Below are 11935 nucleotides of genomic sequence, written 5' to 3' on the forward strand. Positions count from 1 at the left end.
TTTTTTCTATCTATCCATCTAATAGTGTGTGTTTTCCCCGGATAGAACTCAGGTTCCTTGAAGGCAGTCTGTTTCCTTTTTTTGTCTTCTTATACCAGTGACTGGCACAATGCCTGGCAGTAGGTGCTTAATAAACGAATACAGAAGGAATGAAGAAACTGAGGAGCAGGGCCAGGAAGTGACTAGCCCAAAGTCACACAGAGCTGGATTTCAAACCCAGGTTCTCTGACTGCATGGCGCCACTCCTAAATTATCTGGTACAAACTTTCATTCCACAGAAGAGAAAATCGAGAACTAGAGAGAGTAGAATTGATCTGAATATAGGCTGTCTCCCCTATCCCACACGAGATACTGAAGGGGAAAAAAACAGGTTGACGCTAAAAAATGCCCTTGATTCTATAGGGGACAAACCAGATGCGGGAGGTGGGGTGGGGTCGACGTGTGTCTGCTTTATTCCTGCTCCTAGGGGCAACACGAAGAGTAGAGGGCTCTCCCATGGGCAGGGGAAGGAAGCTCAGAGGAGGTCAAGTGTGCTGATGGCTGAGATTAGTCCCAGCCTTTCAGGTTGGCATCGTCTAGTAGGCTGGGGCAGGGGCTGAGACAGAGGGTGCCAGCCTCCTCACTCCCATCCCAGGCACAGTACAGCTGCCGCTTTCAGGAGTTTACTAGACCCTAAGGTTGGGGTGACTGGCCAGGTTTTCAGCCTTTTCCCAGGGGACATCATGTTTAGTCCATTTCCTCCCCCAGCCAGGAAGTGTCCAGGCTTGGGGGCTCCGGCCAGGAGAGAGAATCCGGCCTCCAAGTCACTCCATTTCTGGGCCTGCGGGGGCTGACGATGACATCATTCCCAGCTGGCTTTCCGAATCCTGGATACTGTATTGATCTGATTATAGGCCCCTTCTAAAAATGAGATTTCATTCAAAGAAAGACAAAAAAAAGCCCGTAATCTTACAATGAAAAACATGCCGATTATAGGAAGTTTTCAACTCTTATACAAGGTAGCTTTGGGGGTGGGGGGTGGGCTGAGGCAGTGAGGTGGGGATGAGGGTGGGGAAGGGAAAAGTGCGCCCCATACTCTGACTAATATGGTACTTCCCCCCAGCCGTGGCAGCCCAGTTCCCCCCACCCGCTTCAGTCCCCCTGTTCTCCCCGCCCTCCCTGGGAGAGCCTGCCCGAGACCGCCTGCAGCCCAGCTTCCTGGGTCAGCACTAGCCTGGCCCAGCCCAGCCCTGCTCAGCCCAGCCCTTTCCTACTCGGTCCCTCCATTCATGTCTTGACCGCAGCTGGCCCGGGACCGGTCCCCCACTTCCACGACTCGGCCTGGCAGCTGAAGATGCCGGCGGCTTCCCCAGCTCCAGCTCCCTCTCCAGACTCCCGGTAGAGAAGGGGGTCGGACTCTGCGGGGAGCTGAGCGCAGCTGGACTGGACCGCGCCTGGGCCCCCGGGGGACCCTTCGGGAAGCAGCTTGGGCTGCTGCTTCTGCTTTGGAGGAGGGAGGAGGAGGAGGTGGAGGAGAGGGAGGGTAAGTGCTCTCATGGCTTTTGTTGGCTTTGGCTGGGACTGGCGGGGAGGAGGCGGGAGCCCAGAGCGGGTAAGGTTCTGGGGCAAGGGAATGGAGCAAGTTCGGAGGAGGTGGGTGGGGGGCGGCGGCTTTTGTTCCCAAATGTGCCCTAGCTTGGGAGCCCGCCCGCCCGCTCTCCTGGCAAGACACCGGTGCTGACCCCAGACGAGAAGTTGGCAGTTGTAGCTTTTGTTCTAGTCCGGGAGAAGGGAGGAGAATTGGCTCGGGGTTCCCATCTCACTCTCTGCATTCCTACTTCCTCCCCCTACCCCCATCCACTCAGACTGGCGGGGACAGAGGAACACAGATGGCTAGACAGAGGGACAGTGGCGCGCGCGCGCCCGGGCAAACACACACACACCACACACACACACACAGTCCAGATCTTAAAAACTATTCCCACCAGCGCACACCGTGTAAACACCGGTGCTCTGGATTGTAGGATTGCTGATTATGCGGTAGGCAGATTGTAAGGGGATTCTGTCTGAGTCATCTCTACATTGCATCCTACCCCTAGTGTGTTTTGGCAATGAAGTACAGGGTCTGCTTAGCACCCTTGCCTCTGATTTCCCTTCCTACTTTCTACTCCATCTCAAGGGGACCCCTCTGTCTCTGATTCTTCTTCTCACTTTCTATCCCCAACCCAAAGGGTCCTTCTTACCCCTAAGCCTAATTCTTTCCTTTTCTCCTAGGCTCATGAGTTCAATTTCAAATGTGTGGAGTGTACAATTTATATTATTCAGACTCTGGGTGCCATAGGAGTTGAGAGGGAAGATCAGTATGGACTTGGGAGGACTAGGAGGGCTTCTTGAGGGTGGTGGGACTGGAGCTGGATCTTAAGGGATGGGGAAGATTGGGCCAAGGGGCTCCTTCTGGGCAGCTGGAAATGTGGACTTATGGGACAGCTTGAGCTGAGGCATAAAATCGGAAATAGACATGGTATGTGAGGGGACAATGAGAGGAATGGTCTGGAAGGAGAAGAGGATGTGTATGGGGGAGAAGCAGATAATCGTGGATGGAGAGAAAACAGAGACTATAATCAGAGGCTTCATAAGGAGGTAGGGGAGAAAGAGATGAGCACAAAAAAAAAACTGGCAGTTATGGGTTTGAAAGTTATGATGAGTTTGAGGTAAGATGGGGAAATTATGAGCTGGTCTGTATTGGGGACAAAAAGGAGACACGAAGTGGAAATGACCAGTTTATTGAATTACTCTGACTGGAACTTTTTTTTTTTTTGCTTTTTTTTTTTTTTGGTGAGGCAATGGGGTTTAAGTGACTTGCCCAGAGTCACACAGCTAGTAAGTGTCATGTGTCTGAAGTCAGATTTGAACTCAGGTTCTCCTGACTCCAAGGCTGGAGCTCTATCTACTGCGCCACCTAGCTGCCCCTGGAACTTTTAAACCACAGTTAATTTTTGATTCACTCTTGTCAATACCCACAGCCAAGTTTCAGTAGCTATTGATAGGTTAATTATTAGAATGAGATTTTATCTATAACCAGCCTCATTAATTGATGCTCTTCTAATTAGAACAAGATAAAATTCAGAGGTGAAAGTGATCCTAGAAACCATCTAGTCCAGGATTTCTTAACCTATTCTTTGTCACCAGACTCCCTTGGCACAGTATGGTGAAGCATACAGACCCCTTCTCAGAATCATGTTTTCAAAGGCATATGATAAAATATATGGGTCTTAAAGGAAGCCAATGACATTAAAATAAAGATGTCATTTCCCCCCAAATAAGTTCATGGACCCTCTGAAATCCATCTGTGGACCCCTTCCAGATCAAAAACTCTTGACCTATATAGTCTGGTTCCCTCAGAGGTGGAAACCAAGGTTTAAAAGAGGAGGAATTAAAACAATTTTTTATTTATTTCATTAAATATTTCCCAATTACATATAGAAGAATTTTTAACATTCATTTTCAAAAATTTTGAGGTACAAATTCTCTCCCTCCCTCCTGTGCCTCTCCCCACTCCTGGAGAAGGCAATCAATATGATATCAATTATACATGTGAAGTCATGCAAAACATAATAGCCAAAACAAGAAAAAGAAAGTTTTTAAAAAGTATGCTTCAATCTGCACTCAGAGAAGAGGAGGAATTTGTAATAATCCAGCTATGGAGACGACTTTTCCTTTATTCTATCTGTAGAGAGGATTTAGTAAGTAAATCTTTTTTTTTTTTTTTTTTCTGTTCTGACTTGTTATTTCACCAGCTCCTAGCTTGGAACTCCCTTGACCACTGCAGATCAAGATCTCTTCTGCAATTTAGTCTTTGAAAGTTTCCTGAAGGCACTAAGAGATTCGGTGACTTTCTCAGGGTCACTTATCTATGTGTTTGAAGCTGGATTTAAAATCAGGTGTTCCTGACTCTGAAATCCACTCTCTATCACTGTGCTAGGCTGGTTCTCTAAGCAAATCAATGTGTAAGCAATAATAAGAGCTCAAGTGGTTGTGAAACACTCATCGATCCTCCCAATAACCCCCTGAGATAGGCGGGGCAGGCAATTGGATCTTTGTCTTACAGATCATAGGCTTGGAATTCAGAGCTGGAAGAGGCCTTAAAGGTCATTTAGACCAACCCCTTATGTTACAAAAGTGAAACTGAAGTCCAGAAAGATTTTAAGCCCAAGATTGTTGTTGTCGGTTCCTTCATACTTATGGCCATGACTCTCCATGACCCCATTTGGGGTTTTCTTGTCAAATATACTAAGTGGTTTGCCGTTTTCTTCTCTAGTTCATTTTACACATGAGGGAACTGAGGCAAACAGGGTTAGGTGACTTGCCCAGGGTCACACAGCTAGTAAATGTCTGAGGCTGGATTTGAATTCAGGTCTTCCTGACTCCAGGCCTGGTGATCTATCTACTGTGCCACCTAGCATCCCAAGCCCATGATTGCAGAGGTGGAGCAGGGATTTAAAGTCAGGTCCTGTGACTCCCAAGTTCAGCACTCTTTACACTGTGCCCCAGTTCTTCCTGAAAACTCAGAGGGTCATAGAGTTGGAAGGGACCTTAGTGGTCATCTGGTCATCTATAATATCTGAGGCCCAGAGAGACTAAGTGATTTGCCTAAAGTCACAAAGGTAAGAAGTGGAAGAGTTGAGATTTAAATTGAAGTCCTCCATCTTCCTAATCCTAGGCGGCTAGGTGGTACCATAGTACATGGCGCATATATTTCCTGGTCTGGAGTCAGGAAGACCTGAGTTCAAATCTAACCTCAGACATTTACTAGCTGTGTGACCCTGGGCAAGTCATTTAACCTTGTTTGCCTCAGTTTCCTCATCTGTCAAATGAACTGCAGAAGGAAATGGCAAACACTCTAGTATCTTTGCCAAGACAACTCCAATGGAGTCATGAAGAGTTGGACATGACCGAAACAACTGAACAACAACAGAACTTTCTAATCCAGTCCTGTCTCCACTCTGGTGGGCTACCTCTGGCTGAAGAGTCTAAGCTCTTTTAACTAGGATTTGAGCCCTGACTTCTGACCCTTAGGCACACTAAGTGGCCTCTCCAGGCAAGATTGCCTATGTAATCCATATGATTTACCTGAGTACTTGAAAGACATGATTTAGTCAATAGGAATCCTCCCTCCAGCACAGATGGCAAACTTTCTACAATATAAAAGATTGGACTTAAGTTTCTGAGGCTGGGGAAAAAGTCACCTCCCTGAGACCAGCCCACGCTGAACTTCCCTGCATTTAGCTAGACCGGTCCTTAGACAGAAGAGGAGTCACTACCCTTATAGGATGTGTCATAGCTGGCATCCTCTCTGGCACAGGCATGTAGAATCCACACCCCTGAGAGCGTGTCTGACATAGGGAGTGATCAGAGGAGGACATGAATGAGGACTGAAAAACAAATCTTCTTTTTTGAGACCTTGGCTTATTAATGGATTGAATTCGAGGGGTGCTGTTGAGTGCTGCAGGGTCTTTGTTCCTTAAATCAGAGCCCTAGGATCTCATCTTGGAACCCTTTTTTAGAAGTTAGCTACTTCAAAGTCATTTCTGTAAAGCAATGCTTTACTTACATAGTTAAGTTTCCTCATGCCATGGCCAGGCTCACTCTGGGAGTAGTTCTGCTACCTGTGCCCTGGGGTATATGTGAAAAGATAGGTATTTTGAATGCATGATTAATACTGGTATCTAAACCTTTCCCCCGGGCTGGACTAGGCTAGGCTTGGCTAATATCTGAGTGAAGCCAAAGGATTATCTCCGATAGTAAAATGCATATTTATTGTATTTAAATATGTATTTATAAATGTGCACATATTTATAATATATATGTATTTAACTGCCCCTATTTTCCCCCACATGTACTCATGTCCAACTATTGAAGCCCCTCCCTTTCATCGAGGTCTAACTCTTATGTCAGGAAGCTTTTTCTGACTTTCCTATTTACCTCCTCCAGGTAAAAATGATCTCTTTTTCCTCAAATTTCTCTTAACACTTTGGCTGGACCTGACCTTTCCTTAGGCCACATTTACCTTATGTTTTACTGATGTGTGTACTTGTCTTATCTCCCAATTAGATTGTAAGCTACCTGAGAACCGAATTTGTGTAATAGAATCATAGATTTAGAGCTGGAAGTGGCTCTAAACCATCTGGTCTAACTCCTTCATTTTATAGATGAGAATACTGAAGTACAGGGAGGTGAAGTTATACAGGGAGGTTAGGGTCATAGAACTAATAAGTGTCAGAGGTGGGATTTGAACCCAAGTCTTTCTGACCCAAGTCCAATGCTCTATCCTCTCTATGCCATGCTTCCTCTACACTACTCCAGTGCCTCATTATGGTGAGGAGGTCATCCAGGTTTCTTGAAAACATTGGCTTTGAGCCAAATGCCAGAAAGATTTTGAGTCTAGGCCCAGTGTCTGAGGACCAGCCTAGCTAAGTTCAGATAGGGTCAACACCAGCAGGATGGACAGGTGATGATTTTTTTTTGGCCGCAGAAACTCTTAAAGACCATCTACAAAATCATGGAGACCTGTCAGTAGAGGGAAGATCTAAACCAATCACTGCCCTCATAAGATGTGTCTTAGCTAGCATCCTCCTGGCCTAAACCAATCACTGCCCTCATAGGACGTGTCCTAGCTGGCATCCTCCTGGCCTAAATCAATCATTGCCCTCATAGGACGTGTCCTGGCTGGCATCCTCCTGGCACAGACATAAGAATCCACACCACACAAGAGTGTGTCTGAGATGGAGTGATCAAAGGAGGACATAAGTTGGGGGATGAAAAACATCTACTTTTTTTGAGACTTTGGCTTATCAACTGGTTGAATTCAGAGGGAATGAAATCATAAATATTTAAAGTATGGAAGTGCTCAGAGTCTTGTGGGGGAGTAGAGATGAATAGGACCAGGGCTTATAGTAGAGTGGGAAGAATTAGAAGTATACACAAATAACTTTGTAATAACTTGCATTTTTCAACCTAACAGAATTTTAGAATGGGAGGGGACCTAAGAGCCCAGGTAATGTAATCTTTATATCATGCTAAGTGACCGCATTTGGGGTTTTCTTGGCAAAGATACTGAAGTGGTTTGCCATTTCCTTCTCCAGCTCATCTTACTGATGAGGAAACTGAGGCAAACAGGGTTAAGTGACTTGCTCAGAGTCACACAGCTAGGAAGTGTCTGAGGCCAGATTTGAACTCAGGAACATGAGTCTTCCTGATTCCAGGCCTGCCACTCTACCCACCGTACTACCTAGTTGCCCTAACAACAACCAACCATTTATATTATGCCAAATTTCTCCTCAAAATAAAGGCCCACTTTTTAAACACTAGTTTTCTTTCTGTGATGTTGAATGACCCACATCATAGAAGACCCATAATCTCTGAAAGGTTGAGGTTGAGAGCCTCCCAAAGGGCAGTGGTGTGGTACATGGTGGCCTTGAGTGGTCTGTAACACTTTGTCTATGAGAAGTTACTTGAGAGAAGTGGCATAAAGGATGTCATCAGAGAAATGTATGACTAGAAAAAAGATAGGTCAGTCACCCAGCCAGAATGTGGGATAACTCATGGGTAGCCTGTATGTTCCATTGGTATCCACCAATGTCAAGAGTGTTAGAGGAAAGCTCTTCTCTTAGGTTTCTTCCTAGGATAAATAGGATGTTAGAGATGGAAGGGTCCCCAGAGATCATCTAGTACAACCACCTCATCTTATAGAGAAGGAACCTGAGGTCAAGAGATTGGTCACATACGTCTCCTAGCTGGGATCCAAAACCAAGTTTTCTGACTTTTGACTCTGCTCACTCCTCTATTCCACAGCTGCCTCTTGGGGTAAAATTTTTTGCCGCTCTTCATACTATCCCTTCCCACTCCATGTAACCCCCCTCCCACTTCCATTTTCATCAATTGGTCTATTCTCTCTCCATCTGTCTCCAGACCCCTGTGGTTCAGGCTGCTGGCTAGTTCCCGGGTTGGTGGACAGAGGCCTTATTCATCCCTCCTGCTTCTTTCAGGTGCTAATAGTTTTTGCCTTTGGGGTCCTAGCAAAGGGAAGCTGGATGGAGAGAGAAAAAGACGCTCATTTTCGTTTTGGAAGAGGCAATATGGCAGAGTGTAAAGAGCCCTGTGTTTTGGGTCAGAGAATCTAGATTCAGATTCCAGCTCTGCTGCTTATTAGTTGTGTAACTTTGGGCAGATTCTTTCCTCTCTCTGGGCATCACTTTCCACATCTGTACAATAAGACAGTTGGACCAGGTGATCTGTAAGGTGCTTCGTAGCTCCAGGTTCAATAATCCTGTGACATCAAGCTGTGGAGGAAAAGGACAAGGGAGCTATTACCTTACTGGGAAAATACTATTTAGGATTGATCAGAATCTATTTAAAGAGTTTATTATCTCTTGAGTTTGTCTAGGTTTGGGGATTGGGCTGGTACTCCCACTAGGGCCTTTGATGGGAAGTGAGCAGGAGGGCCCTGGGTTCTTGGACTTGGTCTAGTCCCAGGAACAGCTGGGCTGAGGATGTATCTGATTTCTTTGGATGCTGCCTTCGGGGTGGGGTGGAAGGGAGGGATATCCAGGGAATTCTGGCCTGTGTCCAGTGGGGATTAGTCAGGTCATATGATGGGTATGAAGTTTTCTCCAGGCAGACCATGTGATGGGACTGTGTCTTCCCCCAAGTTCTGGCTCATGTCCAGGTGGAGCTATAGCCCCAACTTGGGGCTCAGACTAGCCAATGCTTCCCCTCCTGAATTTCCTGCTCTCAGGAGGCAAGGAGCTGGGAGCCCATCTGGGGCTTTTGGGGGGACCCTTGTTATACACAGGACACATCAGTGCAGGTCTTCCCTCATCCCCTGACAACAGGAGCCCTTCATGAAGCTTTCAGGTACCTTTAGCTTCTTCCCCTAGGAAAAGGTCTCATGGGGGTAGAATTCCTTTGAGGCCTATAACCAAAGTTACTTTTGGGGGCATTGTACCCTCTTCTGAAAGGCAGCATGGCTCAGTGCAAAAGGGCATTGGATTTGGAGTCAGAGATCCTGGGCTTAAATCTTACCACTTTTACTTGCTTTCTGTATGTCCTTGGGCACCACTCTGGCTAATGTTTCCTTATCTGGAAAATGAGAAGGTTGGATTAGATGGCCCCCCGGTGCCTTCCAGATCCAAATCTGTGTTCCTGTGATCCTCCTCCCTCTGCTTTCCAATACGACCTACCCTATGCCATCCCACCAGCTGGGTGCAGCCTGGCGTAGAGCAATGCAAAGGAGAAAGGAATCAGAAGGCTCCGGGTTCTAGTCCAGGTCTTGGTCTAGCCCTTGACCTTGGAAAAGCTTTTTTCCCTCAGTGTCCTCCTTTGTAAAAGTTGGGTGAGGGCAGCTAGGTGGAGCAGTAGACAGTGCACTGGGCCTGGGGTCAGGAGGACCTGAGTTCAAATCTGGTCTCAGACACTTACTATCTGCGTGATCCTGGGCAAGTCATTTAACCCTGTTTGCCTCAGTTTCCTTATCTATAAAATGAGAATTGGACTAGATACTCTTTGAGCTCCCTTCAAGCTCTAAATCTGTGATCCTGTGATTTCAGAGTCAACAAATAAGTGTCTGTTGCAAAGCTATAAAGGGAAACCTGATTAGAAGGTGTGTGTGTGTGTGTGTGTGTGTGTGAAATGTGTGCTTGTGTTTTGTGTGTTGAGTGTGTGTACGTGCATGTGTATGTATCTGTGTTGAGTGTGTGCTTATATGTACTTGTGTTTTGGGTGTATGTGTGTACATGTGGGTGTGTTACATGTGTGTTGTATTTTATGTGTATGTACCTGTGTTGGGTGTGTGCTTGCATGTACTTGTGTTTTGTGTTTTGGGTGTGTGGGTTATATGTGTGTTGTATTTTATGTGTATATATGTGCATGTTTGTGTATCTCTGTTGGATGTGTGCTTATGTGTACTTGTATTGTGTGTGTGTGTGTGTGTAGGGGGATAAAAGTGACAGATGGGGTCTTACATCTCCAACTCCATAGGGTGTGTTGTCATGCAGTCAAGAAAGCGCTAGACAGAAAAACCTTAGCCCCAAAGTGGATCAAGGATATGCTGAGAGACAGTTGGAGAGGGTCCAGCAGCCTGTGTGCTGGACTGGGCAGATGTGGGTAAGGAAAGTTATCATACACTCTTAAGATTCTGTAGATTTCAGAAGTCATTTGGTCAACCCGCCCATGAGCAGGACTGCCTGCTGTGATGATATCCCAATAAATGGTCAGCCAGCTTCTGATTTCAGACCCAAGAGAGGCTGAACCCATTACCTACAAAGGCATCCTCTTCCCCTTTCACCCTTCTTTTTACAAATTAAATTTTGTTTTTTGAATTAACAAAAATCTATTGCTCTCCCCCCACCATTCTATCTCTATTGGCAAAAAAAGAAAAGAAAAGAAAAGAAAAACAAAACCCCCGCAACAAATATGCATAGTCAAGGAAAATACATTCCCACATTGGCCATTTAAAAAAAAAAATACACATCTCACTCTGCACTCTGTCCATTATCTCTCTCTGGAGTTTGGTAGTACGTTTCATCATGTGTCTTCCAGAATCACAGTTGGGTCATTATGTTGATCAGAACTCTGAAGTCTTTCAAAGTCGTTTGTCTTGACAACGGTGTTATTGTATAAACTGTTCTCTTGGTTTTGCTCACTTTTTTCTACATCTGTTCATACAAGTCTTCATCATTTCTTGCAGCACAGAAGTATTCCATGACATTCCTGTATCATACTTTGTTCATTCCCCAGTTGACAGGCAACCTTTTAGTTAGCTATTATAAATATTTTTATACATATGGGCTCATTTCATTTTTCTTTGGTGTCTTTGGGGTATGGGCCTTGTAGTGGTCTTGCTAGGTCAAAGGCCATGCATAGTTTACTAACTCTTTGGGAATAGTTCCAAATTACTTTCCAGAATGGCTGGACCAATTTACAACTCCACCAACAGTGCATTAATTTACTTGTTTTTTCACAGCTGCTTCAGAATTTGTAACTTTTTGTTTTTGTCACTTTATCAATCTGATGGGTAGGAGGTGGGACATCAGGGTTGCTTTAATTTGCATTCTCTAATTTTTAATACTTGGTGCATTTTTTTCATATGGCCATAAATATGAAGACTATCTGTTCACATCCTTAGCCTCTTCCACTTTTGCATAGCTCTAATTACTAGAGAGATTTTTCTTCTATTGAACTGAAATCTGCCTTTCTATAACTTCTCCTACTATTCCTAGATCTACCTCTTGGGGCCGAACAAAACAAATCTCTTCTCTCTTAAATATGAGAGTCCATCACATGCTAGTAGACAGCTGTCATCTCCTCCCTAAGTCATTTTCAGGCTAATGATCTCATTCTTTTAACTGATTGTCACCTATCATGAACTCCAATCCCTTCACCATCCTGGTTGCCCTCCTCTGGACATTCTCATGCGTATCCATATCTTTTTTAAAATGTAGCATTCAGGACAGTACACATTTCTCCAGACCATGTCAGAGTACAGTGGGACTATCCTCTCCTTGAGCCGAGTAGATTTCTACTCAGAAGTCTAAGCCTCCAACACTTACTAGCTGTGTGACCCTGGGCAAGTCACTTAACCCCTGTTTATCTCAGTTTCCTCATTTGTAAAATGGGGGCAATCATAGCACCTACTTCCCAGAGTTGTGATGAGCAGCAATACATGACATAATAATTGTAAAATGCTTAGCACAGCACCCGGCACATAGTAAGTACTATGTAAATGTTAGCTATTACTATTATTATTATTAATCCCTTTCTATGTGATTGCTCTTCAAATCTCTGAAGACACCTACCATGTCCCAGTAAATCTTCCCTCTCCCAGTTAAACAGCCTTAGGTCTTTCAGCTGATTCTTTTTTTTTTTTTTTTTTTTTTTTTTTTTTTTTTTTTTTTTTTTT

General features: G+C 45.0%; 1 protein-coding gene across 1 annotated transcript in view; it reads left to right on the top strand.

Annotated features, from left to right (window-relative positions):
• The first annotated feature begins 1166 nt into the window (after window positions 1-1166).
• The window catches only part of CD276 (CD276 molecule), a 45402-nt gene continuing 34633 nt past the window's right edge, over window positions 1167-11935 (top strand). Inside the window, exon 1 of the mRNA XM_027847415.1 lies at window positions 1167-1522. The gene's annotated coding sequence lies outside the window, so the exon portion shown is untranslated. The remainder of the gene's footprint in view (window positions 1523-11935) is intronic.

Source organism: Vombatus ursinus, unplaced genomic scaffold (genome assembly GCF_900497805.2).
Source record: "Vombatus ursinus unplaced genomic scaffold, bare-nosed wombat genome assembly UNPS02015404.1, whole genome shotgun sequence".
NCBI classification, from domain to species: Eukaryota; Metazoa; Chordata; class Mammalia; order Diprotodontia; family Vombatidae; genus Vombatus; species Vombatus ursinus.